The sequence below is a fragment of the Stenella coeruleoalba genome (genome assembly GCF_951394435.1).
Source record: "Stenella coeruleoalba genome assembly, chromosome: 1".
Taxonomy (NCBI): domain Eukaryota; kingdom Metazoa; phylum Chordata; class Mammalia; order Artiodactyla; family Delphinidae; genus Stenella; species Stenella coeruleoalba.
In genome coordinates this window covers 180,757,362-180,785,261 of record NC_137169.1, presented here as the reverse complement: position 1 = coordinate 180,785,261, position 27,900 = coordinate 180,757,362, and the positions used below count along the sequence as shown (strand labels likewise).

At 39.5% G+C, this 27,900-nt stretch overlaps 1 pseudogene across 1 annotated transcript; it reads left to right on the top strand.

Annotated features, from left to right (window-relative positions):
- The first annotated feature begins 443 nt into the window (after nucleotides 1-443).
- Nucleotides 444-22,764, top strand: LOC307178575 (ferritin heavy chain-like; annotated as a pseudogene). Its single transcript has 4 exons — nucleotides 444-548; nucleotides 1,233-1,294; nucleotides 19,447-19,643; nucleotides 22,092-22,764. The product of its transcript is annotated as a ferritin heavy chain-like (transcript).
- Nucleotides 22,765-27,900: the final 5,136 nt, after the last annotated feature.

The following is a 27,900-nucleotide window of genomic DNA, read 5'->3' as shown; positions in this document are numbered from 1 at the left end:
GGGTTGGGGAAAGGGGAGGGGGGGAAAGCGCTCCAAAAGCGACTGCGCACGCGCGCCCTGGGCGCCGACCCTTGCGGGTTACCCAAGGTTCCCGCTCCAGGCCAAGAAGAGCGGCGCCGGCGCGGGGCAGTTGCACCACGCATGCGTGAGGGCGAGCCGCATTCCTGAACGTTAACCGGGAGCGGTAGCTGTCGCTTGAGAGGCAGGCAGTATAACCCAGTGGTGAGGGTACGACAGGTACTTCCGAGTCGGGGATTGAAGGCCCTGAAGACTGGGGCACACGGAAAGAATCTAGAGGCTCTGAGCAGTTGAAAAGAGCACTGGACTGAGAGTCAAGGACTCTGGGCTTTGCTGTTAGCCGTTCCACAGTATTGAAATCAGTGACTAGTGCTTTGTAAATTGCAAACATTGTAGCAAGTGTCACCAACTGTATGCATTCGACCATGATATCTTGTTTTGAAAAGTTATTTACCAAATTAAGCATAATAATAATGGGAAAACAAATCATGCCTAATCGGACCACAGCTCAGTTAAAATCTCCGTCTAAGGTGAGTCTGATATGATTTTTAGCACAAAACAAGGAAACCTGGCAGTTAATACCACCAAAAGATGCAATTTATGGTAGGCTTTTTGAAATATTGAAAGTTGATTTCAGATTTTCTTTTGCCATTTTGAGACTCCCTAAGATTCTGGGGGATGTAAATTAGAAACAACTAAACTGTGATTTCAGTATCCTTTACAACGCTATCATTCTATGATTCTCAGAGGGAAAGATCTCAGAGTTAATTCTGTTCTGGGTATTGAAGACTATAGGGACAACTAGACGGCCTTTCCCTAGGAACAGCTGTCCATGCTGAGGGGACAGAGCCAGGGAAGGGCCTAGATGAAGGCCCAGCAACAATAGCTAGCCATTCACCTGTCAGTGAACCATCGTAAGGCTCAAGTCTGCCTTAGCTGATCACCTTCATGTTCCCAGCTCAGGTTTCTGCTCAGAATAATGATATAAGAATGGGCATGTCAGATTTCCAACAACCACCTTCCTTTTATGAATATTGTGTTATCCAGTCCTTTGTTTAAATTCACTTTTAAGACCCATTTTAGAATGGGTCTTAAACGAAGCCTTACTGACTCCTCGGCAGAAAGAGTTGCCCCCATTTGTGCCCCTAGGATATTTTGTTTGCACTTAAAGCATTGTATTTTAGTAGCTTATATGTATAATTCTCCTCTACTAGCCTATCAACTTCAGCTTTGTATTCCCAGCGAATTCAGCACGTAACACAATTCCTGGCCTATGGTAAGTGCTTGTTAAATTTTTCTTGGCAAACAAATAAAGCAATTGATCTCATTTTTATCTTAATTATTTGCTTAAACTCTGTCCCACTAAAATTTAAGCTCCATGCAAAAGAGGACTATATTCTCAGTGGGCATTCCATAATTTTTTTATGAAAGAATGGATGAATAAATGAATATAAAGAATTTGATGAATATTTATTGAACATTTATTACATATAGGCCTGGACTAGGCAAGGAGGAGGTAAAGACGTATATAAAACATTGCTTCTACATTCAGAAAGTTTATGGAATAATTGAAGAATTAGAAAAATACATAGAAAGATAAGTAATATTACCAGGGTGCACATGCTTAATGAGTAAAGCAGAGAATCAACGTAGGAACTGAAGCAAGAGCAAGTGCTTAGTGCCAGCCATGCTGAGGGAGGAAAAGTTAGGCCTGAAGAGAAAAGTATGGTTTGGTCAAAGTGTAATTAAAGTCATGAGCCCAGAAAATAAATAAGTAAAAAATGCTTACATCAAGTTCAGATGTCTATTTGATAGGGGTAAAAGTTCATTCAGTAAAAATTCATTTGGGGGCCATATTGTAAAGAGCCTTGACTCTACTTTGAAAAATAACCTACAAGCAGTTGGAAATAATGAAGCCATTAAGTGGGGATAAATATATTGAAAGTGGTGTTTTGAAGATTACGTTTTCAGCAGATTAATCTTTGAGAAGAGCTGGGAGATTAGGAGCAAAGAGACTAATTAGGAAAAGATTATAGCAGTCCAAGCATAATTGATGAGATTCTAGATTAGGGTGCAGACAAGGAAAGTAAAGGAGTATTCTGAAAAGCAAAACAAACAAAACCACAAAAGAATCTACAGGATTAAGTTGCTCTCTGTAAAAGAATCTTCATGATCCTTGAGGGCATGACCCATGTCTGTCTTGTTCATCACTGTCTTTCCCAGTGCTTGGCACAGAGGCCAATAAATTGATTAAGTAAAAATGAGGGAACACGAGGATGAGTGACTCCAATGATGGCTTCACGTATACCAGCATGACAGAATTAGAGGTGGACAGTGGATGGTTTAATTTTGAATGTGTTAAGTGAGCGTGGGATGAAAATACATTCAAGTAAGCATATCTAGCCAGTGACTGAAAATTCAGGCTAAGGCACAGGAGAAAATTCAGCACGTAACAGAAATAAAACTTTCAGGTTCCTGAGCTCTGTCTCCAGAGATATTGAATCTATGGTTCTGGGCTAGGACCTATGAATATGCATTCTTATCATCACCCAGGTGAACCTGATGCAGGTAACCTTTTGAGAAATACTGTGATTAGTATTGTAGGGAGTATAGGAGAAATAGGTAAAATAGCCTCTTCCTTCCAGTTATCTTATTCAGGGGACAGAAAGTGATATGACCCCAGCTGAGAAGTCTCCTAGGAAAAAATTATCAATGCTTATTTGTATCTCTTTGGAACCTATCTTCAGTAAAATCTGAATTCACAAAAGGAAGCTGAGGGAATGTGATGCAATAGAATTTCCCTTTTATACCAGATAAATGTATAAAGACTATTCTGAAAGTACACAGTCCTTTTTAGTTTCTAATGGCAAGATCTTCTGGGAAAGCAGAAGAGAAAAGAGGAAGAATGGCAAAACACACACACACCCACATACACACACACAGGAAGTCAGCCAATTCAGGAGAGGTAGCTAACAGGAGAAGAGAAGAGAACATTACTGAAAAATAAAAGTAAAAGTGAAATAAAAACTAAGCCCTAATAATTCCAAAGTCTTCTACAAAAACACTTCTGAAGTAAAGTCTCATGTAGTTAAGGATGGATTGGAATTACCAAGAGGATTGAACTTCCCAGACCTGTTTCTAAGGTGTCTTACCTAAATACAATATTTTAGGGAAATATGGCCAGTGGTTTCCATCTTCAACTAACCCTGCCCTTTGGTAACCAATCTCCCAAAAAGATCCTACCTAAAACAGCTAAATTGAGAAGAAAAAGGAGAAAAATATTTTCTGTCCATGTGAATGGAAGGAAAGAAATAGAAGAGTTTATGAAATGCAATAACATAGTAATGCATCCAGCAGAAAATAATCTATAATCCACTGGTAAAATTAAAAGCTCCAATTTATACATCAAAACCAGAGGTAGGTTGTTACCTGTGGAGAGCTAATTTCTTATAATTTGAGGACAACTCTTTTCTGAAAATGTCTACCATGCTGTTTTCAGTGCTGGAATTGCATCATTAGCTTTTATGCCCTTCTAGTCTTTCTGTATAAAATTACAAGCACTTTTTAGAGAAGGTAAACTAACAACATTAATACCTTAGTAAGTCAGTCATCCTATTAAAAGAAGTTAATTTCCTTTTGCAACCCACTGCTAGCAATTTTAGTCAAAGTACTTGTAAAATACGGCCTAAGCCAATCAGAAGTATTGTAACAATGAAGAATTATAGGTAGAGCTGTATGAATGTGAATGCAAGTTACTGAATAGGTTTAGTCAGCTGAAAAAAAACAAAGCAAGATTGGGAAAAGCCAACATTGACTAGAAAAACATAAACTTGTTTTATGTGTGGTGAATGTGTACAGATTTTATGAATATATGGGTAGGTTTAGATCCACTTAAAGATCATAAACCAAAATGAGGTCTAATGCATTCTGCAAAAACAGAACAATTGATGTCATCATGAGGTGAAGACCAGGTAATATTAAAGAGCCAAAGAAAAAACACCTCACACTGAAACTGAAGCATATAACATTGCAGGTCATTTGCCCCTGGGATTTGACCATCCATGCATGTAGTGTCACATACCTAAGAGATCTGGGAACGTATGTATAGCTAGAATCAAGAAAGGTTTAAAACAGTACCTTATCCACTGTAATTTGTATCAAGTCTCTTCCTAGATCATGAGTGATATTTCTTTCTGCCTAGTACCCTGAGTATACTAGGATGTATTTGCTGGCAAATCATACTATGATATCTCCTCCAATACCCACTCCTATCACCCATTGAATTCTGTAAGAAACTGGGAATGCTAAAGTAGCACTGAATTATGAATTTGTGTAAACAGCCTAGAATGAAGGATGAAGAGTATTTGGATATAATAATTAGATTTATATCAGGTTGGAAGAGAAGTTAGTTTGGGAGTCTATTCTTAACCTTTGAAGGTGATGTCAAGTAAAACGAAATATTCCATCTGCCAATATGTTTCCTCTTTTTCCTGAGTTCCTATGGTAATTCTTATATTCTAAATGTGAATACTCAGATATAGCAGGTATTTCTTTTCTCAACACTCATTGAGTCCTCCCACACAGAGCCCTGGGCATCTTCCATTAAACCAGTTCATCAACTGCATTTGCACTTATCAATTTATTGTGAAATAGTAGAAACTGGTATTACCTCATCTTCAGTTTAGAAAAATTAGGTCAAAGCAGTAAAGCTGCTGGCCAAAATCCCAGCACTTCACCCTATGTTCCACAGCTGAGGTTTGCTAAATCTGGGTGATCTCTGATGATAGTTGAACTGATACAAGAGCATGTAATGGTTTTGAGTCAGTTAAACCCAAATCATAAATTAAAATTGAGTATCATATACCATTCTTCATTCTTCCTTTGCTGTGTAATACTACGTAACTCTCAAATGTTTGGTTGGTACCAAGATGTAACCAATGTTGATAATACCTCTGAAGAAGTTACAAGCTGAATTCCATGCTGAAAATCTAATTGAGTACTGGTATCCACTGCAGGACCAATAGCAGTGTATGATTTTTCTATTGCTGCCAAAACAAATTACCACAAATTTAGGAGTTTATAGTAACAGAATTTAGGCTCACTGGTTTCCCTGCCTGCATCTCAGAAGACTGAAATCAAGGTGTCAGCAGGCCTACTTTACTTCTGGAGACTCTAGGGAATATTCTGCCTCCAGGCTCACTCAGGTTGTTGGCAGAATTGAATTCTGTGTGGTCATAGGACTGATGTTGGTTTTTCTTTACTAAGAAAAGCCTCAGCTTCTAGAGGTCACCTGCATTCCTTTGCTCACAGCCCCCTTCCTCCATCACCAGCCCCAGTAAGTGGGTCAAGACCGTCTTACACCGTATCTCTCTGACTGAATCTTCTGCCTTCCTCCTCTACTTTTTAAGGGCCTGTGTGATCACATTGAACCAACCTAAATTAACCTCCCTATCTTTTTTTTTGGGGGGGGGGGTGTGCATGCTGGGAGGCTTGTGGGATCTCAGCTCCCCAACCAGATATCAAACTGGGGCCCTTGGCAGTGAAAGCATGGAGTCCTAACCACTGGACAGCCAGGGAATTCCCAACCTCCCTAGCTTAAAGTCAACAAATTCCAGTTGCAAAATCTCTTTTACCTTGTACCATTAACAATTGACAGGTTCCAGGGATTAGGACGTGGACATCTTTCCTGGGGCTTTAATCTGCCTACTACATAATCCATAATCTACTGATAAAATTAAAAGTGCACATTAATGTAGTACCTTAATAGTAGGGGAAACTGTTGGCAGGGAGGAGAGATATGGAAGCTGTATGTACTCTCTGCTGAATATGTCTGTAAACCTAAAACTGCTCTAAATAATGAGGTCTAATAATTTTTAAAAACACATGGAAATAAAAATAAATTTCCAGAGGTTTGAGTATTAGATACGGGATAATTGAAGGGCAAAAAGAGACAAAGAAATGTTAGAAGAAAACTTCCCAGACCAGAATAAAAACTTTACAGTGAGATCAAATGACCCAAAAAGTGCCAAGCAAAAATATGAAAAAAATGTTTTTGCCAATGAGATTTCAGATCATCAGAGATAAAAAGGAAATACTAAATTATTTTCAATATAGAGGAAGATAACTATTACTTAAGAGTAATGAGAATCAGGGACTTCCCTGGAGGTCCAGTAGTTAAGACTCTGCACTTCCATTGCAGGGGGCACAGGTTCACTCCCAGGCAAGATCCCACATGCCGCACGATGTGGCCAAAAATTTAAAAATACAGAATTAAAAAAAAGAATGATGAGAATCAGATTGACACTGCATGTTGTTATGGTCTGAATGCCTGTGTGCCCACCCACAAATTCATATGTTGAAATCCTAACCTCCAGTGTGACAGTATTAAGAGGTGGGCCCTTTGGGAAATGATCAGGAGGTCATGAGGGTGGAGCCCACATGAATGGGATTAGTGCTAGGGGCTAATTAGATTAGGGATAGGGGCTTCCCTGGTGGCTCAGTGGTTAAGAACCCGCCTGCCAATGCAGGGGACATGGGTTCGAGCCCTGGTCCAAGAAGATACCACATGCCGCAGAGCAACTAAGCCTGGGCACCACAACTACTGAGCCTGCACTCTAGAGCCCGTGAGCCACAACTACTGAGCCCAAGTGCCACAACTACTGAAGCCCGCACGCCTAGAGCCCGTGCTCCACAACAAGAAGAAGCCACCACAATGAGAAGCCCACGCACCACAACAAAGAGTAGCCCCTGCTCGCTGCAACTAGAGAAAGCCCGTGCACAGCAACGAAGACCCAACACAGCCAAAAATAAAAACAAATAAAAATAAAAAAAGAAGAAGAGATAGAGGAGCTTGCTGCCTCTCTCTCTCCCTGCTCTCTGCCACGTGAAAATACAAGGAGAAGACAACCATCTACAAACCGGGAACTGGGCTCCTATCAAACACCAAATCTGCCAGCTCCTTTATCTTGGATTCCCAGTCTGCAGAAATGTGAAAAATAGATGTTTGTTGTTTAAACCATCCACTCGATGGAAATTTGTTATGGCAGCCCAAGCTAAGACAGATGTCTTATAAGCTACACGCTAATAGAAAACTATGCCTTCAAAGTTCTGAAAGAAGTCTATGTTGAGCCTGAAGTTTTTAAACCAGTTAAATTATCAGTCAAGTGTGAGGGCAAAATAAAAATATTTTCACACATCAAAGTACATGAAATGCTTACCACGTATTGTAGATACTGATGGTGCCCAACCCAGATTCTGTTTACCTGGCACCCAGCTGCTGAGTGTTGGCTGCTAATGGCTGACAGCTGCCTTCTCTGGAGGATTGCCATTGTGGATACTGGAGCTGGGAGCAAGGGCTCTGGAAAATTGTTCTTCTGTGTATTGGAATGTTAACCTTACTAACCTGCTCCTATCCCTCTACCACCCCGCCCACACTGGCAGCCAATGGCCAATGATTGACACGAGGGTAAATGAAAATCCATCCTCCTTGGGACCAACTTTGCAGTGTAGTTGGTGCTCCCAGGCTCCCTGGAGGACTAGACTGAAAGTAGTCTCCAGTTGAGACCTCAGTCTTGCCTAGTTTTCTTCCCCTACCCTATCCTGCTTCCTTCACTCCTGTTCTTCTGAGAGCAAACCCTCATTAAATCACTTTCATAAGAATTCCCATCTCAGGCTCTGCTTCTAGGGAACACAATCTCATGCTCTACACATTCTGGGAAAAAAAAAAAAAAAAAGATTGCTTAAGAATGAACTCCAATTTACACACTCAGGGAACTTCTTCTTCTGAACAGTATGGGGTAACGTGAACCAAATTTGTCCTTCCACATGAAACAACTAAAAAGGGCACGCTAAATGAAACAATGCTTTTAGATATTAGATATCAGGTAGTACAGAACAGTGATCCCTGAGAAAGGGGAAGAAAGTGAGGTGAGCCCTACAACTGCCCCAGCTTACTGCCTGAAGAACAGCTCCAGGCCACACTACAGGGAGGGGGACCCAGGTCTCAGATAAGGAAAGAGAAGTGGGAGTCTGAGAAGTGGCTGAGAATCCAGTTTTCAGGGCAGAGTTGCAGAGAGGAAAGGGCTGTACAAAGAGAGAGCTCCAACAATCTGAAGAGTTTCTTCCTCAAGTCTTCAGCTCAATACTGATTAGGACAAGCATGTGAGGAAACTGCCTGAGGATAGTTAGGGAAAGAACCACCCAAAGTACCAGGGGGACAACTCCCAAAGCTCACACAGAATGAGGAAGAGTCATTGAAATGTGAAAGTTTATTGCAGCAACTAGTGCAAATTACCCTAGCTAATAATTCACCAAAATTTCAATATGCTTTTCAAATTCTTAGCAAGCACTGAAAAAAAAGGAAGATATATAAATATTAGACAGAGACAGTGCTAATATTATTCAATAAATCATGCTGGGGAAATTGTCTGTTTAAAAGGATTATAAATGAAGTCCTTCACACCATGCAAAATATATATATATATATTCAACATAAATTGAAGTTTAAATATAAAATAATTATCAAATAATAGCTAATATTTTTGATATATAATTACTGAGCCTAATATAACCTTTTTCATAACTTGTGATATCAGGGTACTGTGACATTTAGGTCACAGTGAATGGGGTTCAGGCTTTAGAGCAAGACTGCCTGTATTTGCATCATTCCCCACCTTCATCTCTCACCCTCTTTTAGTATTTAAACCTGAGATCACATCCTTTATCCTTTTTCGTTTTTTTACAGTGTAATTTCTTTTTAACATCTTTATTGGAGTATAATTGCTTTACAATGGTATGTTAGTTTCTGTTTTATAACAAAGTGAATCAGCTATACATATACATATATCACCATATCTCCTCCCTCTTGAGTCTCCTTCCCACCCTCCCTATCCCACCCCTCTAGGTGGTCACAGAGCACCAAGCTGATCTCCCTGTGCTATGTGGTGGCTTCCCACTAGGTATCTATTTTACATTTGGTAGTATATATATGTCTATGCAACTCTCTCACTTTGTCTCAGCCTACCCTTCCCCCTTCCTGTTTCCTCAAGTCCATTCTCTATGTCTGCATCTTTATTCCTGTCCTGCCCCTAGGTTCTTCATAAGCATTTTTTGTCTTTAGATTCTATATATATGTGTTAGCATATGGTATTTGTTCTTCTCTTTCTGACTTACTTCACTCTGTATGACAGACTCTAGGTCCACCCACCTCACTACAAATAACTCAATTTCGTTTCTTTTTATGGCTGAGTAATATTCCATTGTATATATGTGCCACATCTTCTTTATCCATTCATCTGTCGATGGACACTTAGGTTGCTTCCATGTCCTGGCTATTGTAAATAGAGCTGCAGTGAACATTGTGGTACATGACTCTTTTGGAATAATGGTTTTCTCAGGGTATATGCCCAGTAGTGGGATTACTGGGTCGTATGGTAGTTCTACTTTTAGTTTTTTAAGGAACCTCCATACTGTTCTCCATAGTGGCTGTATCAATTTATATTCCCATCAACAGTTCAGAAAGGTTCCCTTTTCTCCACACCCTCTCCAGCATTTATTGTTTGTAGATTTTCTGATGATGGCCATTCTGACCAGTGTGAGATGATATCTCATTGTAGTTTTGATTTGCATTTCTCTAATGATTAGTGATGTTGAGCATTCTTTCATGTGTTTGTTGGCAGTCTGTATATCTTCTTTGGAGAAGTGTCTATTTAGGTCTTCTGCCCATTTTTGGATTGGGTTATTTGTTTTTTTTTATATTGAGCTGCATGAGCTGCTTGTAAATTTTGGAGATTAATCCTTTGTCAGTTGCTTCATTTGCAAATATTTTCTCCCATTCTGAGGGTTGTCTTTTCGTCTTGTTTATGGTTTCCTTTGCTGTGCAAAAGCTTTTAAATTTCATTAGGTCCCATTTGTTTATTTTTATTTCCATTTGTCTAGGAGGTAGGTCTAAAAGGATCTTGATGTAATGTATATCACAGAGTGTTCTGCCTATGTTTGCCTCTGAGAGTTTTATAGTGTCTGGCCTTACATTTAGGTCTTTAATCCATTTAGAGTTTATTTTTGTGTATGGTGTTAGGGAGTGTTCTAATTTCATTCTTTTACATGTAGCTGTCCAGTTTTCCCAGCACCACTTATTGAAGAGGCTACCTTTTCTCCATTGTATATTCTTGCCTCCTTTGTCATAAATTAGGTGACCATATGTGTGTGGGTTTATCTCTGGGCTTTCTATCCTGTTCCATTGATCTATATTTCTGTTTTTGTGCCAGTGCCATACTGTCTTGATTACTGTAGATTTGTGGTCTATTTTGAAGTCAGGGAGCCTGATTCCTCCAATTCCAGTTTTCTTTCTCAAGATTGCTTTGGCTATTCGGGGTCTTTTGTCTTTCCATACGAATTGTAAAATTTTTTGTTCTAATTCTGTGAAGAATGCCATTGGAAGTTTGATAGGGATTACATTGAATCTGTAGATTGCTTTGGGTAGTATAGTCATTTTCACAATGTTGATTCTTCCAATCCAAGGACATGGTGTATTTCTCCATCTGTTTATGTCATCTTTGATTTCTTTCATGAGTGTTTTATAGTTTTCTGAGTACAAGTCTTTTAACTCCTTAGGTAGGTTTATTCCTAGGTATTTTATTCTTTTTGTTGTAGTGGTGAATGGTATTGTTTCCTTAATTTCTCTCTCTGATCTTTCATTGTTGGTGTATAGGAATGCCAGAGATTTCTGTGCATTAATTTTGTATCCTGCTACTTTACCAAATTAATTGATTAGCTTAAGTAGTTTTCTGGTAGCGTGTTTAGGATTCTCTATGTATAGTATCATGTCATGTGCAAACAGTGACAGTTTTACTTCTTCTTTTCTGATTTGGATTCCTTTTATTTCTTTTTCTTCTGTGATTGCTGTGGCTAAAACTTCCAAAACTATGTTGAATAATAGTGGTGAGAGTGGGCAACCTTGTCTTTTTCCTGATCTTAGTGGAAATGGTTTCGGTTTTTCACCACTGAGAACGATGTTGGCTGTGGGTTTGTTATATATGGCCTTTATTATGTTGAGGTAAGTTCCTAAAATGGGTGTTGAATTTTGTCGAAAGCTTTTCCTGCATCTATTAAGATGATCATATGGTTTTTATCCTTCAGTTTGTTAATATACATCCTTTTTTCTTATCTCTTTCATTTACCAATCTATGTACCTTTTCAATCTGAGTTATTTTATTTTTCCTTAATTCTGGAAAATTGATCATTGCATATTTCATCACATACTTCCTCCTTTTTCTTTCCTTCTAAGATTTCGATTAATTGAAATTTCAGTTAAGTACTTTATTTCTATCCTCTCTACCTCTTACATATATATATATGTATATAATTTTATACTTATATTCTCTCTGTTTATTTTTTACCTTCTAGTAGAGTTTCTCTATCTTATCTCACTAATGTGTTTTATGGCTACATCCATCTGCTATTATCCTATCAATTATTATACTTTTCCTACCAAATATTTTCACTTGGTTCCTTTTTTATAACTTTTGGTTCCTGAGACAGATATGATTAGTAAATAACATCCAATCATAAATTAATTACTCATTTGTAGGAGGTTCAGTGGGTCAGTCTTTCTCTATTCTTCAGTAATTATATACATTCATTCAGCAAGCATTTGTTGGACACTTACCATGTATCAACCACTATACTGAGTTCTGGAGATAGAGTACTTACACAAGGTTCCTTCCTCATGTGTTTTATGTGTTAGTAAAAAAATAAGTTAACATTTAAATCAGATAAGTTCTGTGAAACAAAGTTGACTGAGGGAAATGCTATTTTTCTTAAGTTGGTCAAAACCATCTCTGAGACTAATGTTTGGGCAGAGATCTGAAATAAAAGAGGAAGTGGGCCAAGGGAACAGCAGGGGAGGATCATTCTAGGCAGGGATTATCAGAGCATGTGTAAAGGCCCTGAGCAGGGGAAATGCTTAGTATTTGAAACTCAAAAGCCAGTATGCTGGAGCAGCATGTTAGGGGGAGAGAGAAAGTAAGAGAAAGAGAGAGAAGAAATGAGGTCAGAAAGGTAATATTAGAGGCTAAATTATATTCCTCCCCGCTCCAATTTGTATGTTGAAGCCCTAATCCCTCATCCCTCAAAATATGATATTTGGAGATAGGGTCTTTAAAGAGATGATTAAGTTAAAATGAGGCCATTAGGGTGGGCCCTAATCCAATATGACTGGTGTCCTTATAAGAAGAGAAAATGCGGAAACACAGAGATACCAGGGGCATGTACATTGGAAAGACCACGTGAGGACACAACAAGAAGGCAGCCATCTACAAGCCAAAGAGGGAGGCCTCAAGAGAAACCAACCCTGCTGATGCCTTGATCACAGGCTTCTAGCCTCCAGAACTGTGAGACAATAAATGTATGTCTTTTAAGCCACCCAGTCTGTGGTATTTTGTTATAGCAGCCCTAGTGAACTAATAGGTGGCCAGGAGCCATTTTTAATAGTAAACTGTTAAAATTTGAATAGAGATTTTATTCATAGAAACTGTGCAAAATTATATGTTCCATTTGTTTTAATGGTGTACTTGGTGGGACTTTCCAGAGAATGATATTGTATTAAGACTCACAGTTTATTTCCATTTTTTTCCCATGAGAAAAGAATGCATAATCAATGATGTGGTGGGAATTCCCTGGTGGTCCAGTGCTTAGGACTGCACGTTTTCACTGCCGAGGGCATGGGTTCAGTCCCTGGTCAGGGAACTAAGATCCCGTAAGCGGGTGACATGTGTGGATCTGTGCCCTTTCTCCTTTTCGGTCCATGAGACTGGGTCCATGGGAGAGAGAGCCAAAACTCAAAATTCCAGCAAATTTAACACATAATCCAGACTTAAATCAGTGAATCACATTCTTAGTGCCTCCCCCACCCTTCCCAGCAGAGTTATTGGTTCAGGAATGGACAAATTACTCAAGAAAGAGGAGCTTTTCCTGGGACATCTAGGAAGGAGAGCTTGCTCCTTTCTCTTTGGATCTGAAGCCAAAGAAGTCATAGCTGTTGCCACCATGTTGGTACCATCTTGCTACCATGTGGAACCCAAGAATGAGATCAACATAGACGAAAGCAAAATTAATAAACAGAGAGAAATGAAATTTTAACCAGTCGTTTCAGCCCTGAATCGTGCCATACCTGATATCAGCACTAACCCAAAGTATTTAGTTACACAGGCAATAAATTTCTTACTGCTCTCATTGCACTTAACATTATAATCATCAGTACCTTTCAACTAGACTGTCAGATTCTTTTTTTTTAAAATTTCTGCATCTCTTTTATTTCCTGAAAGCACATTCCCAGAAAGTATAAATGAATATAAATGTATTTACATCTTTATTATATTTTGCCAAGTTACCACTTTTTAATACTGTACTCTGAAGGGGAGAAGTCACCATAAAGTAGGCAACCTTAGACAATCAGAGAAAACATGATATAAAAGAGACAACACTTCTCATGACAAGAGAAAATAATTCGATCCCCTCCTCAGTTCTACTACCCACTAGCTGTTTGAACATGGGAAGGCCATTTAAATTTTCTGGTTCTCTATTGATTCATATGTAAAATTATAGGAACTCTCTGTCAACAAAGCTCCAGAAAAATATAATTTATGACATAAAAATAACAGTTTTAGTTTGACCAATCATCCATTCTGATTGCTTAGAGTGATGAAGAAACAAAAATTTTTTTAAATCAATTTCTCGTCAGTGGTTTTGGCAATGTGGTATCATAATTAGTGACTTCGGTAAATTAAGTATACTAACAATGGTCATAGCATATTACAACTCAGAAAGTAAATTTGAAATAAAACACTGAGTGAAATAAATAATGATTGGGACTTCCCTGGTTGTGCAGTGGTTAAGAATCCGCCTGCCAATATAGGGGACACCGGTTCAATCCCTGGTCTAGGAAGATCCCACATGCTGCAGAGCAGCTAAGCCCATGTGCCACAACTAATGAAGCTTGTGTGCCACACCTACTGAAGCCCGCATGCCTAGAGCCCGTGCTCCACAACAAGAGAAGCCACCACAATGAGAAGCCTGCACACCACAATGAAGAGTAGCCCCTGATTGCCGCAGATAGAGAAAGCCCGCACACAGCAATGAAGACCCAATGCAGCCAAAAAAATTAATTAATTAAAAAAAATAATGCTTGGGACAGCATTGGCTTTAATGAGACAAAAGCCCATTGATCTTCCCCATTTCTATCTCTCTCCAGATCCATGAAAAGTTTGAATTACTCTGACTCGGATGTTTATGATAGAGATCAGAATTTATAGACTTTCCTACACAAAATAAATGGTAATTTAAAACTTGGATCTCTTGGACATGGATAAAATTTTGTATACATTATGTATTTAAAATTTAGACTGTCAGATTCTTGATTGCAATGACTATGTCTTTTCTGGTCTATTCCCAGCATCTGGCAAAGTGTGTGGTATATAGAGGACAAGGTTCATATATTTTTTACTAAATAGATATTGAATTAAGATGCTCCCATATTTTCAAGATACCTTAAAGACTTATCCAACTTCCTTTGTGATTTTGAGTTTTTACAATATCATGAAGATATTTTCTAGTCTAGTGTGAATGCATGACTCAAAGAACTAATATCCTCTTAGTATCATGATTCCGTATTTTTGGTGGGTGATATATTTGATACACTTCCAAACACCCCCATAGCAACTGAAGTTTCAAAAATACACTCAAAAGTCATATTTTCATCCTTGTCAGTTTATATACTATATATCATCTCAGATCAGAAGCCCCAGTTGCGATCTCTTTTGGAAGTCCTTGTTTGCCTTCCTCCTACTTGGGAAGGAATACAGTCTCCAGACTGTTGTTATTCATTTGTTCATTCATCCATTTGTTCATTCTTTCATTCATGTGTTCAGTCAATGTATCATCAGTCTACTGCTGCATAACAAATACCCACAAACTTAGAGGCTTAAAACAATACCACTAACAGTCACTTGAGTCCGTAACTTTACAAGCTGACAATTTCTACTGAGCTCCACTGGGAAGTTCTTCAGGTCTCACTTGGAGTCCCTCCTGTGTCTTGCTGGATTGGCTGGAGGCTAGATGGTATATGATGACCTCAGCTGGAACAGCAGCAATCTGCTCTACTCTATGTGGTGTCTCATTATTTTATCCTGAGTATTAACTCAAGGTTAACCATAAAACATAAAACCCTATGTTTGGGATGTCACAGAGTAGGCAATACCAAGAGAAATCATTGATGAGACTGGAATAAAAATCAAATCTGGATTTAGTGAAGTTGAGACTGTGTTCGAAAGGATTATTGCAAGTGAGGGAAATGAACTATTGCAAATTGAGGAGGGAGGTTATTGCCACAGGGAGTGTAAGGAACGGCACGAAAAATGGAGGAGAGCTTAAACAAGCTTTATTTGGGAACGCTCCCGGTCGAGGTTCACTGGTCCGAGAGAAAGGGGCCAGAGAAGTCCCGCCCGGGTGTGGGCGCGAACAAAATTTATAGGGGTGGACGCAGGGGAGGTGCTTGCTGTGTGAAGCAGCCCCTTTTTGGTAATCTCTCGGGTGTTGTGGCAATGTCAGGTGTCGGTTGCATCAGCCTCAGAGCTGTTGGTTCCGCCCCTCGGGGAGCGGGAAGACTGGGACCGAGTGGTGTGGCAATGTCAGGTGTCGGTTGCATCAGCCACTTTGGCGGGGTTTCCGTCTGGCTCCCTGGGCCCTTCCCCGGACCTGCTGGCCTTACAGGGAGAAAGAATGCTTTCACCATAAGGTCTGTAAGCAACTCCAGAGTTAGGCAAAACGAGAAGAGTAAACAAAGCTAGAAAGAACTAGGTGTGGGGAACAGGATGTGTGTGAATGCGTGGCACATTCAGGTAGTAGACCAGGGAATATTTTATTTTACCTGAGGCCAGTTTATTCTCAGGAGAGGATGTATACTGGCTTAGGTTGAGGGTGAGCCAAAGTGTAGGGGCCTGGAGTAAGGAGACAGATTAACAGGAGGAAACATAATGATTTTAATTATATACTTATGGGGCTTCAAAGAGGAAAAGTCAATTCTTGGTTAGTTGACAAGTGAAAGTGTTTGGTAAATAAAGGTTGCCCTGCCGTGCAGATAAGTCTCTCAAGTGAAAAAATTATCTCTAGAAATAGGCCTCTTCCTGGTGTATGCTCCACTTCTAACGTAGATTTCGTTTATAAATGTAGATGTCTCTTACAAAAGGGTATTTCTACTCTGTTTTCAGAGCTTCTCCTATATCTACAGTTTCTTAAAAATAATCAGTTCACATTAATCCTTATGCCAAAGAGGCATATTTTGGGATGACATATTCTGCTACCCTTCAAAATGTTACCTTGTTTTTATTATAATAAACCTCAGAAAGTCCTATTGTTGTCGAACACAAGTTCAAGAGTCCAACACACAGTGAGGCCAAACAAATGTCAGAGTTTGGAGCAAAGAATAGTTTATTGTAAAGGCCAAGCAAAGAGAGCAGGTGGCTTATGCTCAAAAGACTTGAACTCCCCAGTGGATCTCAGAGAAGAGTTTTTTTTTTTTACTATAAATTTCTTTACTTTTTATTCTACTTTTTAAATGTTTGGCTGCATTGGGTCTTCATTGCTGCACACGGGCTTTCTCCAGTTGTGGTGAGCAGGGGCTACTCTTCGTTGCGGTGCGCAGGCTTCTCATTGCAGTGGCTTCTCTTGTTGGGGAGGATGGGCTCTAGGTGCGTGGGCTTCAGTAGTTGTGGCATGTGGGCTCAGTAGTTGTGGCTCACAGGCTTATTTGCTCTGCGGCATGTGGGGTCTTCCCGGACCAGGGCTAGAACCCATGTCCCCTGCATTGGCAGGCAGATTCTTAACCACTGCACCACCAGGGAAGTCCCCAGAGAAGGGTTTTTAAAGGCAAAATTTGGGGTGAGGGCTACAGGGTGTCTGACTTTCTTCTGACTGGTAGGTAACAGGGTGGTGTTCCAGAAATCTTGTGCTCAGCCTGCAGTTACCAACCTTCACCTGGGTGGAGGGCTTAGTTCCTATAGAAGAACTCAAAGATCTATTGTTATGTATATCCCTTGAGGAGGAGCCAGGACTCTGCTTTATTTCTCCATTATTGTTTCTTGACTGCTTTTCCTTTGTTTCTGCATTCCCTCCATAATTAGTAATTGTTTGAATCTGATCTTTGGAACTCAGGGAAGCTCTAGGAGGCTGAAGCCTTTTTCCTATAAGCAAGAAAACAGGGGACATGGAAAGACTTTTTTACTCAGGAGGGTCCCACAGGGGCCTGCTCTGTTTCACTATCTTTTAGGAATGGATAAGTATAATAGAGCCTGGGGAGAAAGTGATCCCTCATTCTGGTAAGAGAAAGCCTTGCATGTCAGTGAGGACATGATTTTTTCATACTTTCCAATGGAAACAGGCAGGAAAGCCAACTTCCCACAACTTACACTAAGTTAACTGGAGAATTTTGGGTTCTTAGGAGGGAATAATTTATAAATGTGGACATCCTGATGGCAGTAGGCAGAAAGAGAGTGAACTGAGACATTCTATTAATATCAAAGGAATCTGTGTAGGTGTCTATGGTACTGCTGTGGCAATGACGTATTAAGGACTTAAAGGACTGCCAACTTAGGAAGTAGGGGCTATTGTGTGAGTTAAGAGAAATCCAGGGCCTTTGTCACAGCTTGCTGAGAAGACTGGGGCCCACTTGTCTTGGCCCCAGCTTAGGAGCAATTGTTCCATGCCAAGAGAGGCAAGCTGAGAGGGTCTCAGGCTGCTGGTTGCCCCCCAACGTCACTGAGCACTCAGTTTTTACAGCAGGGGTGTCGCTCAGAGAGAAACTTGCCATTGTTCCCAACTCCAGCTTCAGAGCTTGGGCTCAGAAATTTTTCCTGGGGAGAGAAGTGGGCCATAAAACAGATAGCTCCTGATCTTTTCCCAAAGGAAATGACTTCATTTGTAGCAGAGTTTGGAGAGTTCAAGTCTACGGGCCTGAACAGTAGAGGCTGTGATGAGAGCCTGAACAGTAGAGGCTGTGATGAGAGGAAGTTAGATAGAGACCCGTGCATTTAATAAGGATACAGACCAGACTGTAGGCTGGCTGGTTTAGGAGGACTGAGGAACAGGATAGCTGGGAGGACTCCTTTTGGAGTCAGAAAAATATATAGAACACTGCCTTCAGAAACTATTTCTTTAAAGGAGTTACAGTTTGATGGGATTAGTTTATCGAGCAATTTATGCCCCCAGGACATTGATGAAAATAACTAAATAAATAAAGCAGCTAACGGGCGATTAGTGGAGTTGGACATCTGGGTGTGGTCAGGGAAAGAGAGGAAGAGAACAAGTTCATCCCAGAGTGACTGTGGGCATATCCAAAACTGTCACGCCTTAAGGAGCAATATGAGAAGTTTAACACTGTGTATATGTGTGTTTATGTGTGCGTGTATGCACATGAGTTGGCAGGGAGACTAGACTTCACTAAAATAATCCAGCCAATCACGAAACAAATTGAGTGGGGAGGCACTTGCTAGACTAGTGTTGCTGCTAGCAATCTGGGCCAGCACAGTGGCTGAACTTAATATCCCTTCCAAATGTGGAAAAGTTTGGATGAAAATAAATGACAAATGAGAGAAGGAGAAATAATAGCTGAGAGTAAAGGAGTGTATAAGTGGGTTATGCAATGAGAGAAATCCAACCTCAAGAGAGGCTCAGAGAACGAGAATAATATTATTTCTTAGCAGAATTATACCAGATGCCCAGACGGGCAAAGCTATGTTTGCCAAGACCACCCCTGCTTTTGATCCTGCAAAGTCAGATGGCAGCCTGCAAACCTGAGTCTGGGAGACGTTCTGGTCATAGGATATATTTGACGAGCAGGATCAACGTTACTGACTAAATCAAGCCCTAATAATGTTCCAGTATCTTTGACTATTTTTCAGGCTCCATCTATCAATACTATAAAAGATATCATTTGGGAAGGGATTTCTGAGAACTGCTTCCTACTGGAATTTCAGACCCTGTGGTGGATGGCTCCCAGCAGACTGATTACAGTGTAGCTATAAACCTTGATGAGCAGATGCTTAGAAAGGTCCCTGGTTATAATAGACAGAATACAATGGCAGCCTGCCCAACATGCCACAGTGTGGTGTGCTATGCACAAACACAATCGTCCTGGTTTTTGTGGATTGGAAAGCTATAAGCAGAATGGGGAAAAACAATGGGTTCCTACTGGGATTAAAGCAGTGGGCATCATGTGGTGGATCTGGGTCCCCTGGGGAACAGTCCCACTCAGACAGGAAGGCTGTGGGAGGACTTATGACATACTCAAACTAAATTACAGCTGGCTTTGACCGACCAACCCTATTATGGGGTGCCCGATATTTTTGGGTACAAAATATGTATCCTAACTGCACCCAGGCTGTTAATAGGCAATAGCAACAACGTGCATGGTGGATTAAACAACAATGGCCCACAAGTCAGAAAAGGGGAGATAGATGCCAGTCTAGGTATTCTGGGACAAGCAGAGTTTGCTTTTAATGAGGAGCAGCATTCAGAGAAAGAAGAGTTATTCACTAGAATAGACATATTAGAGGGAGTTCTCTTCCAGGCAGAAGGTAAAGGATAAGAAGCAGCTTGGAGAGATAAAGAAGCACCAGCAAACTGCATCAGGCCGACTCCACAAGTAATGCTTGGTAATGCTAGAACCCAGGGTTGGGAAAGGGCCTGCACCCTGAACTGACAGGTCCTCTTGACTATTTTAATATGGATAGAGGCTGAAGTGGCCAGGAAACAATGGTCCTCTATCCTAGTCCCTGGGCCTCAAGGGGGTACACCTGTGGAAATCTTAAGGTCTGCGAGCTTATGGAAGTTCTCTGTGGGCACGGCACTTGTAACTTACACCAATGTATAATGACTGTGCTTGCCCCCAGAATAAGTTGAAATAAAACATATCCTGCAGTATAGTTAGCAGGGATAGGAACTATTCTAAATACTGCTCGTATCCTCCCCTTGGGAGGAAGACGGGCTCTGCTATATTTACACACAATGAAAACCAGTCTCAGTACAAGCCTACGAGATGGGGAGGGTGATTGACTTTTCCCTCCAATTAACTTGAATTAACCCAGATAAAACTAAGCCATGGCCAGCTGTAATGATACCTGTCTTTTCGTAATAATTTCTGCTATGTGGGCAAGGGTAGATCTTGTTGGGTGCACAAAGCATACATCTCTGTAATCCTTACCGATTTGTTCTGTAAGGAAGCTGAATTGCACTGACCATATGGCAGTGTGGTATTGTTGGAAAGATGTAACTGCCTCATGTCAGTGTGTCCTATGATACTGATACTCATGATCAAATGTATTGCGAGATTAAGTTAAAGCCTCCTCGGGATGTAATACCTAAGGAGGAACTAGATCTAGCTAACCATAAGCTGATTTCTGTGCTAAATAGTTCTGCACACGTTTATCATAAGGTATAAATAGCAATAGCTCAAGGGAAAAAAATAATCAAACTAGTGCAAGAATATGAAATATGAAGATGTTTATAATGGCTTTAGAGGATGAATTAGTTGAATTAGTTGTTTCTTTAAATTAGTTGAATTAGTTGTTTCCTTAAATCTGTCCCTACCTCACACTGGCTTCTTCAAATGTTAGGCATATTTGTACTGGTTCCGTTAAAAATAAACAACAGGTCTGAAACGGAGTCACTTGTGTTCAAGCCCATATCAGCAAACCAAGCCTTAATACCTAACCTAACTGCAGTTACAACCTCCCGCAGAAGTGTAACCTTTAATGAGTCAACCTGGAATTACCTGGTTAGCGCTGGGTATTCGGCCAACAGGCCCTTCCGTTCCCATTAGGAGAGTGGCCTTACCTAAAACAATGCATTCTTTGCTAATAATTTCCTTTTTCCTGCTCCCTCTCTGCCTTAAAAAAACTGAAAACCTTTCCTTTTCTGCAGCTAGATGAAGCTCCTTCTGTTTGCTAGGTTGGATGGTGCCCATTTCATGAGTCATTTAATGAAGCCAACTGGATCTTCAAATTTCCTCATTTGAATTTTTGTTATTTAACAGTAAGTACTATTGCAAGAACTGTTCTATAATATAAACGTTACACCAAATGTAAGTGCTTTGATAGGTATGATCATTTTGCTGTAAGGGACCTGTGTTCAAAAACTAGGGGGTGGCCCGTGATACTGAGATATAATAAGAAATATATATTTTGGTGCTTGTCTGTGATTCCTGCCTCTCAGCTCTAAAAACTTGTATTTTCCGAAGTGATTAGAGCAGTGGGGGCATCTTTTGTTTTATTTGGTTTTTGCCTTTGATTCCTGCAATGGTTTTACAGTGATAAAGGTAAAGTGGGTGCATTTTGTTATTCATAACAAACCCTTTCAAACACACCTGAGTTTATGTGCATGAGGAAATTTTTGGAAAGCCTCCGGATAAGGATGGGGGCGGGTTGCCAGGGGAACCAACTAGGGTAATTAGAGGGTTGAAAAGCAGGTTGGTGAACAAGAACACATCCATGTGTTAGGAGGGTGGCATACCACAAACTCCATGGGGACAGCAGCTCCTGAACTTGGAACCCTTTGGGACCTTGCCCTACATGTTTCTCCATCTGGCTGTTCATTTGTATCCTTTAACATCCTTTGTAATAAATTGGTCATCTAGTAAGTAATCTGGTTTCCTGAGTTCGTGAGGTGCTCTAGCAAATTAATCAAACCTGAGGAGGTTGTGGAACCCTCTGATTTATAGCCAGTCAGTACTTCAGAAGTACAGCTAATATGCTGGACTTGGTAAGTAGTATCTAAAGTGAGGTGGGGAAGGAGGGGGGCAGTCTTGTGAGACTGTGTCCTTAACCTGTGGAATCTGTTGTTGACTCCGGGTAGATACAAAACTGAATTAAATTGTAGGACACCCAGCTGGCCTTGCACAATTGCTTGCTGTGGGGAAACTCCCAAATACGGCGACTAAAAGTGAAATAGTACTGAAAGTACACAAGTATTCAGTGAGTAGTGAGTAAAGAAGACTTTTATATACATAAACAAAAAACAATTCACAGTCTTCGCTGGAGAGTCGCCTCGATTTCCTGCTTCAACAGTGCTTGGAGGGAGCCCGCCTTCTCACTGCCTCAAGGTCCTTCACGTCCGCTCCAGCCCCGGAGCCTCATCTCCTCAGCTGCCTGCAGAGAGGACCGCGGCCCCCTCGCAGGCGCGCCAGAGCTGCCATTTGGACTCGGAGGCCGCCATCACCCGCCAGATCAACCTGGAGCTCTATGCCACCTGTCCACGTCAGACTACCTTGACAGCGATGATGTGGCTTTGAAGAACTCTGCCAAATACTTTCTTCACCAATCTCCTGAGGAGAGGGAACATGCAGAGAAACTGATGAAGCTGCAGAACCAGAGAGGTGGCGGAATCTTCCTTCAGGATATCAAGAAACCAGACTGTGAAGACTGGGAGAATGGGCTGAATGCAATGGAATGTGCGCTACACTTGGAAAAAAATGTAAATCAGTCACTACTGGAACTGCACAAAATGGCCACTGACAAAAATGACCCCCATTTGTGTGACTTTACTGAGACTCATTACCTGAGTGAGTAGGTGAAATCCATTAAAGAATTGAGTAACCATGTAACCAACTTGCGAAGGGTGGGGGCCTTCCCGAATCTGGCATGGCAGAGTTATCTCTTTGACAAGCACACCCTGGGAAACAGTGACAACAACGAGAGCTAAGCTTTAGGCTGGCTTCCTGTAGCCATGGGTGACTTCCCAGGTCACCAAGGCAGTGCATGCATGTCTGAGTTTCCTTTACCTTTTCTATAAGTTGTACCAAAACATCTACCTACGTTTTTTCGTTAGTACCATTCCTTCAAATAGAGTAATTTGGTACCCACCCCTCTCTTAAAAAAAAAGAAAAGAAAAAAATAATAATAACAAAAATAGCCCTGGAAAGGGGCTGGGAGGACCAGTATTGCAGTATTGCAGTTGCTGCAATATATTATGAAAAATGTCTATTTTTCAACAAAAAAGTTTGTGGTGTGCAAAAAACAGGAAATTGTGACGTATACATACAACTGAAACTGTCTGCAAGAGTAAGTAGATGAGAGATTTAAGAGAAAAAGACTTCAAAGTAGCCATTATAAATATGCTCATGGAACTAAACGAAAGCATGATTAAAGATGTAAGGAAGATATGATGACAGTGTGGCATCAAATAGAATATCAGTGATGAGATAGAAATTATAAAGAAAAGCCAAATGCAAATTCCTTTGAATTTGAAGTTGAAAGCGTTGATGGAAAAAAAAATGCACAACCTAAAAGCTGAGGATTATGTTTTATTCGATGGACTTGCTGAAGACTGAGCTACAGGAGGCAACCTCTCAGATAGCTCTGGGGGCTACACTGAAGAGGTAAGGGAGGAGCCAGGATATATAGGAGTTCAAACAAACAAACAAACCTAGTAGTCAAACATCAAAAGATCACTGCTAATTAAAGAAAACCAGACATCTCAAGTGAATGAATTTTGTGCTTTTCTGTGTATGGGAAGGTGCAAAAGTCTGGGTTCATTGAAATCATTCCTTTGATATGTACCTTAACTATCTAGGGCCAGTATCCTGTTTTTCTCCATCCTCAATCCCCTCAGCATGCACAGCGGGGCGGTGGGGGGGGGCAGCTGCAGTGTCTGATGGCCACAACATCCTTTGTTTACTGATATGGCAGTCCATGTCCACTAAAATTACAGTAAGTAAAATTTAAAAATTCACTAGAGGGATTCAACAGTAGATTTGAATGGCAGAATATAAAGAATTAGCAAACTTGAAGACAGATTGATAACCTTCCTATAAGTACACTTTAGCTCTGTCCAAAATATTTTGATGTATTTTTATTTTCATTTAGTTTCAAATATTTATTAATTTCTTCTGATTTCTTTGGTTATTTAGAAGCTTGTTGTTTAGTTTTTTGAGGCTTTTCTAAATATCTAATTATTATTGATTTCTGATTTAATTTCATTGTGCTTAGAGAAAATATTCTGTAAAATTTAAGATTTTAAATACTGAGACTTGTTTTATGTCCCAGCATAAGATCTGTCTTGGTTAATGCTCTATGTGCATGTGGAAAGAATGTGAATTCTGTGGTTTATTGGATATATTGTTCTGTAAAGGTCAGTTAGGTTAAAGTGGTTAATATTTTTAGATCTTCCACATCCTTCTAGATTTTTATCTAGTTATTAAAGAGGAAATTGATATTTCTACTTTGTAAATTTGTCTGTTGGTCTCTTTAGTTCAGTCAGCTTTTGCTTCATCTATTTTTAAGCTCAGTTATTAGCCACCTACATTTTAGGTTTGCTGTGTCTTCTTCGTGGATTGACCTATTTATCATTATAAATGTCTCTATCTATGATAATTCTTCTTGTCTTGAGGTCCATTAAGTCTAATATTAAGAAAACTCAGCTTTCTTTTGCATACCATTTACATGGTGTATCATTTTCATTCTTTTTAACCTATTTTTTCTAACATTTAAAGATATTATTGATATGGTTGGATTTAGTTCTGTCTTGTTTGTTACTTGCTTTTTTTAAAATTGAAGTGTAGTAGAAGTATAGTGTCATGTTAGTTTTGGTGTACAGCAAAGTGATTCAGATATATGTATATACCTGTATATATGTATATATATATCTATTCTTTTTGTTTTCTATGCCTGTCAGTGTGTTTCTGTTTTGTAAATAAGTTCATTTGTATCATAGTTTAGATTCCACATATAAGCGATATCATATGGTATTTATTTTTCTCTGATTTAGTTCACTTGGTATGATCATCTCTAGGTCCATCCATGTTGCTGCAAATGGCATTACTCATTCTTTTTTTATGGCTGAGTAGTATTCCATTGTGTGTGTGTGTGTTATATATATATCACATCTTCTTTATCCATTCATCTGTAGATGGACATTTATGTTGCTTTCATATCTGGGCTGTTGTAAATCTGCTGCTATGAACATTGAGGTGCATGTATCTTTTCAAACTAGAGTTTTCTCCAGATATATGGCCAGGAGTGGGATTGCTGGATCATATGGTAACTCTATTTTTAGTTTTTTAAGGAACCTCCATACTGTTTTCCATAGTGGCTACACCAATTTACATTCCTACCAACAGTGTAGGAGGGAGGGTTTCCTTTTCTCCACACCCTCTTCAGCATTATTGCTTGTGAACTTTTTAATGATGGCCCTTCTGACTGGTGTGAGATAGTACCTCATTGTAGTTTTGATTTGCGTTTCCCTGATAATTAGTGATGTTGAGCATCTTTTCATGTGCCTATTGGCTATCTGTATGTCTTCTATGGAGAAATGTCTATTTAGGTCTTCTGCCCACTTTTTGATTCAGTTGTTTGATTTTTTTGTTATAGAGTTGTATGAGCTGTTTGTATATTTTGGAAATTAAGCCCTTGTCAGTTGCACCATTTGCAAATATTTTATCCCAGTGTGTAAGTTGTCTTTGCATTTTGTTTATGGTTTCCTTTGCTATGCAAAAGCTTGTAAGTTTGATTAGGTCTCATTTGTATATTTTTGCTTTTATTTCTTTTGCCTTGGGAGACTGAGCTAAGAAAATATTGCTACGATTTATGTCAGAGAATGTTTTGCCTATGATCTCTTCTGGGGGTTTTATGATGTCATGTCTTCTTTAGGTCTTTAAACCATTTTGAGTTTATTTTTGTATATGGTGTGAGGGAGTGTTCTAATTCACTGATTTATATGTAGCTGTCCAGCTTTCCCAAAACCACTTGCTGAAGAAATAACATACTCTCTTGACCGTTGTAGCTGTATACTAAGTTTTGAAGAAATAACATACTCTCTTGACCGTTGTAGCTGTATACTAAGTTTTGAAACCAGGTAATGTGAGTCCTCCAACTTTGTTCCTCAGTATTATGTTGGCTATTCTAGGTATTTTGTCTTTCTTTGTATATTTTAGAATCATTTTGTCAGTAGCTACAAAATAACTTACAGGGATTTTGACTGGGATTGCATTGAATCTATAGATCATGTTGGGGAGAACTGACATCTTAACAATATTGAGGCTTGTAATATATAAACATGGAATATCTCTCTGTTTAATTAGAGCCTCTTTGATTTTTTCATCAGAATTTTGCTGTTTCTGCATATAGATTTTGAACATATTTTGTTAGATGTATAGCCAAGGATTTTATTTTGGGGTGGCTGTTATATGTGGTTTAAAAATTTTTTTTAATCCCAACTGTTCATTGCTGGTGTATAAGAAAGCGATTGACTTTTACATATTAACCTGTATCGTGCAAGCTTGCTATGATTACTTCTTAATTCCAGAAATTTTTATGTCAGTTTTTTTGGATTTTCTATGTAGGCAATCATGTCATTTGCAAACAAAAACCATTTTATTTCTTCCTTTCCAATTTATGCCTTTTGTTCCTTTTCTGGTCTTATTGCAGTAGCTATAACCTCCAATATAATATTGCTATGGACTGAATATTTGTGCTTCTCCCAAATCTGTATATTGAGACCCTAATCCTCAATGTGATGGTATTTGGAGGTAAGGGCTTTGGGAAGTAATAAGGATTATATTAGGTTATGAGGATGGGACCCTCATGATAGGATTAATGCTCTTATACAGAGGAAAAGACACAAGATCTCTCTTTCTGCCTGCATGCACCAAGGAAATTAAAATAAATCAAATTAATATTGAACTCAGGTGTTGGGAAAATAATGAACTAAACCTAACAAAAACAGAAAGAACAAGTAAGAATAAAAGTACTAATTAATGAATTAGAAACAATAGAATAAATATGTAACCTAAGAGCTATTTTCTTGAGAACAAACTTTATTAAATAGAAAACTCACTAGTTTAACCTATCAAGATATGAGGGTGAAAATGCAAACACATAAAACTCAGGATGAAGATGGAGAAATGGTAGCTATGGAAAAAAAAGAAAGAAATTATAGGCAAATTTTTTATAACTCAATAAATTTGAAAAATGTGGAATGGTATTGAAATTTATATACTGTGCTTCAAGTTTTATAAACCTTGAAAACTATAGTTTCTTTATTTTCTACAAGTGATCTGAGTATTTTCATAAATTCATATACCAGTGAATGATGGAAAAGTAAACGTATATTTGTATTTAAAAATATCTTATTATCTTCAAGATAAGAGTCTCTTTTCTTTGAAACTGGAGCTTTTGGATAAAAGCTTGGTCTTTCTGAGTTTCTTACCTCTCTTCTTCCCAAAGGTAGCATCTGCATATAGTTGACTGGAAAACTGTGCTCTTTGGTGATGGGGAAGGGGAAGGCTTTGTCCTGGCTCTTCAGGGGACTCTGCTGTTCAGCTCTGCTGGTGAAACTCCTGGTCTCCTCTCTCAGTGTGGGGATTATCTGCAGGGAGTTTGACCAACTTCCACGTGAGTAGGCCTTTCTTCAGCCTTTACTGGTGCCTCTGGCCCTCTGAGATCTGGCTAAGACTTTCATGTGATTCCTCTTGGAACCTGCCCGCAGGTTCTCAACCACATTTCTTGCTGGTCCCTTCTGTAGCAATCCCTCGGCAACTTCACTATCATCTACATTTTACAACTTTCCACAGGGCACATAGGAATCTCTGGATTCTTTAGGATATTAGCACTATCTCTGGCTTTCTATCCATTTGGCGAATTCATTCTGCCGATTTCACTTTGGAGTGACTGTCCCATTTTGACGTGGAAACATCTGGAACCATTCCCTATTCCCTTCTCCACTGCTTGAGGGCATTTAAGCTTTCCACTAAATCCAGAGTTTATGTTTTGGGAGGAGGAGCAGGAAAAGGTAAATGAGGTATTTAAGCTGAAAGAAAAAATTTTAAGGGAGTTCCCTGGT